Here is a 4,780-nt window from a genome sequence, read left to right as displayed (position 1 = left end):
GTGTTAAACACATTGAAGACTTCATTCTTCCAAAACAAAACCCCAAATCCCTTAGAATACTCCCAAAGACTCCATTGAAGTCCAAAATCAACGAAGAGCTTGTTGTGACATTTTGAGTGGGAATTCTTCATCAAAGTGAATACTTATCATCATTGAGGATGACTTTTGATCCTTGAAAATCATTTCATCAAGTAGCCCAATTCTCAAGTAGTTTTCTAAAGTTCTCAGAGTTGAATTGTCCAATTTCATGATTCTACCATGGGCTCTTGAATTAATGATTTCTAAACATTGAGTAATGATTTAATTGATATTGCATTGATGATTTTAACCTAAATTACCTATGAACCCATAAATTGGATGAACCCTAGTTTTTGACTAAGTTTTGGGTTACTTGATATTGATCTAATGTTGATGAGTTCTTGTGGGCTATTCATTGATGTAATAATTTTAGTAAATTGATATTTAGGTTTGTTATATTGATTAATGTGTATTGAATAGACCTAGTTTCATTGATTATAATAGTTTCTACATTGGATTATTGTTCATGGCCATTGGTAAGAGCCCCTTATGTTATCGAAGTGGATGATTTAGCATCAAGTTGAGGTGCTGAGGATGTTGTGGTGGTAATCTGCCCTATTTCCTTTATTTTGATGTTGTTTATACTCTAATTATATTATGATTTGTATGATCCACTTATGGTGTCAGTGTTATGTGTTTTACTTGCAATTGATGTGGCCTTGTCGGCGTTACTTTATGTATTACGATGATCATGACCTTGTCGTCACTACTTGAAGTGATGTGTCTATTTGTGTAGTTAATTATGTTAAGTATGACCATATCTACCTATATTCTAGTAATGTGAAAGTTTGATGTATATTAGGAGATCATGTTAGGCCATAACTATGTGTGCTTATATGTGTAGTCTTAGAGTTGATGCATGATTGTTCCTACTTGACTGTATGAGTATATGATGTCTATATTGATGATATGGTAGTAATGTATAGGGTGACATAAATATAGTAAGGGTCATCCTAAGTGCTTTAAAGAATGATATGCTATATGTGATAAGGTGAAAGAATGTAGTGTCTTCTTTGGTAGACTTGTGTTCCTTGCTTGATATATGTGTGAATGTTTTGAGATTATGACTGTCTTGACAAGGTAGGCTTAGTGCACGCCCATCATGTGTGAATAAAAGATATGTGAGACCTTTGAGTATGTTAAGAAGGTCATGTATGTGGTGAAGGTTATTTTATGAATGTTGAAGTCGTGAGCGGTAATGGTATCCTTCATGTAATGGAATGATTGACTTAAGGTTAATTGGATGAAACGACATCATATTAATCCTTAGGAAATTCATAATGAGCTATCTTAGTCGCCATTGAAAGATAGCCCTAGTGGACCTCTTTGGTAGGGTGAATGTGATTGAGTGTTGAGCTAGATAAGGAAGTTATTCATGTGATCCTTCAATGTCAATTACTCTATGAGAACCAAGGCTAACACCGAGTGATTATGTTATGGGAAGTGGCTTTACTTGAGAATGAGACTAGTGTGCATTAAAGCCCTTCATATTCCTTAACCATGTGCCTACAAGGTATGTGTCCTAGTTCTACCCTTGGCAAGTACAACTCCCTCATCGGAGTAGGTTAGAACTCTGGATTCCATGTCTAGCTATCATGGTCTATGTCGGTTATTGCCTATTCTCATCATGTGGGATACTTACTATTACTACAGAAGTTCTATAAAGTTTAGGTGGTGGTATGGGACATTACCTAGACATTGCATAATAGGCTTTTGAAGGTGTTAGTTGGAGTCCCTAGGTCTTGTCCAACACCATTACTTGAATATCATTTATGTGATGTATGAGTCTTAGTGTACTAATGAATGTAATGACTTAAGTTAAGAAAGTATGTTAATGTAATAAGTACTTATGCAGAGTAGTTAAGGGTTTTCTAGTTAAGGTGTGAAGGGGCATAGGAATGGTCACTTCGCACGTAGATGAGTCTTAAGAATAACTATAATTAGGGAAGATGTTGACTAGGTGGGCATGATCCGAACTTAGGAAGTCTTAAGGATTATTTAGGTAGTCTTGAAGTGGTCAATCATGGACGTTATCATGTTGATCTACTTAAGTATGTCTTTTGATAGCATTTGATGAGGAAATGTCATATTATCTATATGTTGATACTCTTAGTGAGAATGATTCTATCCTAGGTAGTCTATAGGATCTCTTGAGTGTGTGTGTGTAAGGGATTGTATGGGTGGTCGCTTCACAACTCACTCAAGTGAGACTTACAGTCACCTTTTGTACAAGAATCTTATATTGATGTTTATGATGTCTTGAAACTGTGTATGTGACTCAACAAAAGTAGTCTTGAGGGTCATTTAGGTATGCCTAGAGTCAAAGCCTCCCGTATCATTGATTGTAGAATAAACATTCTAAAATGAGGAAAAATTTAAAACTTTCTTCACACATGAAAAACTCTTTCATAAAAAATACGCAAGCAAAAGACCTCCATTTAAAACATTAAGTCTTTACAATAATCTACTTGAACCATCTAAACGTTGGAGTTTACAACACTTGGGACTAATCCCATACAAGACATAAAATAAAGACTTAATACATAAAGGAATATGTGGATATTGTCCTCGAATTGATGAGGACTCGCCAATACATTGTCTTCAAAGCCTTAGAAAACTATCCATACTCCATGGCACATCAAGATTCAATTTCCCTATGCTTTAGTCAAAAAGTAAAAGAAGGGGTTAGCACATTAGACGTATGGAAGCCAAGAAAAACCCATGAAAAAGGGACACTTAGTATATAACATGCTTTTCATGAATTTTTATTAAAAAATCATACTATAATCATAAGAAAAACATTTAACAACTTAGAAACACATAAGGAATCGTTTAACAAAAAGTCACATTTTTAGGAAACATTACAGTAAAGTCACTTCATAGTACAAAGAACTCAATTTACTGTTACAATAAAGTTCCTTCGCTTCACTTTAAACACACATTAGCATGTAATCTTCTCACTCAAATTTATCCAAATTCACTTAATTCATACAAAGAGAGACCGCCCATACACCCTCTCTAGATGTGCCTAAACGACCATCAAGATTACTTATAATGAGTCACGTACACACTTATGAGACATTAACATAAGAACATGAGATTTTCCTACCAAGGTGAATCTAAGATTCACTTGAATGAGTTGTGAAGCGACCGCCCATACAAATCTTTATGCACACACTTAAGAGATCATATAAAATCCCTAAAATAGAATCATTCTTATTTAACACATTAGCATATAGGTGATATGACATTCTCCTTCTAAAGGCTATCAAAAGACTTACTTAAGTAAATCAAGAAGATAACGTCCATAGTGACCTCTTCAAGATTACCTAAATAATCCTTAACATTACCTAAGGCTTATATCATGTCTACATAATCAACCAACTTCCCTAACTAGAGTCATTCTTAAGACTTATCTAGGTAACACAAGAAGTGACTATTCCTATGCCCCCTTCACATCTTAACTAGACAACCGTTAATTACCCTAGATATGTACTAATTAATTTAACATACTTTCTTAGCTTAAGTCATTACATTCTTTAGTTCATTTAAGACCCATTCATCACATAAAGGACATTCAAGTAATGGTCTTAGACAAGAGCTAGGGACTCTAACTAACACCTTCAAAGCCTATTGAGCAATGTCTAGATAGCGTCCCATACCACTACCTATACTGTATAGAACTTCTCTAATGCTAGTAAGTATCCCATATGATAAGAATAGTCAATAACCGACATAGACAATGATAGCTAGTCATGCAATTCAGAGTTGTAACATACTCCGACGAGGATGTTTTACTTGCCAAGAGTAGAACTAGGACACATCCCATGTAGGCACATGGTTAAGGAGTATGGAGGTCTTTTATGCACTCTAGTCTCATTCTCAAGTAGAGCTAAATTTTACTCTAGTCTCATTCTCAAGTAGAGCTGCTCCCCATAACATAATCACTCGGTTCCATCCTTAGTTCTCATAGAGTAATTGACATTGAAGGATCACATGAAAAGGGTTCTTTATCTAGTTCATAACCCAATCACATTCACTTTACCAAAGAGGTCCACTAGGGATACCCTTCAATGGTGACTAAGATATCTCCCTATGACTTTCCTAAGAATGATATGATGTCATTCCAGCCAATCAACCCTAAGTCCATCATTTCTTTATGTGAAGGATACTATTACGACTTTCAACTTCAACATTCTTAACATAACCTTTTCCACGTACATGATCTTCTTAATATCCTTTAAGTTCTCACATATCTTTCATTCATACATGACAAGGGTTCACTAAGTCTACCTAGTCAAGACATCTCATATTCACATATAATTCATACAAATATCAAGTAAGGGACACAAGATTACCAAATAAGACACACAACATTCTTTACTTTATGACATATAACATATCATTCTTTTAATCACTTAGGATTGACACTTATCATCTTTATGTCATCCAATACATTACTATAGCATCAAAAATATAATCATCACAACTCATATAGTATAGTATGAACAATCATGTATCAACATCTAAGACTACACATATAAGAACATAGTTATAGTCTACATGATCTCCTAACATACGTAGAAAGTACACATACTTTCACATTACTTCACATGTATATAGATATACTTATACGTCACATAAATCAACTACACAAATCATCATAATACTTCAAGTAGTTCCGACAAGTCCATGATCATTA

The sequence above is a fragment of the Solanum lycopersicum genome, chromosome 9, assembly GCF_036512215.1.
Source record: "Solanum lycopersicum chromosome 9, SLM_r2.1".
Taxonomy (NCBI): Eukaryota; Viridiplantae; Streptophyta; class Magnoliopsida; order Solanales; family Solanaceae; genus Solanum; species Solanum lycopersicum.
Note: the sequence above shows the minus strand (reverse complement) of the source record.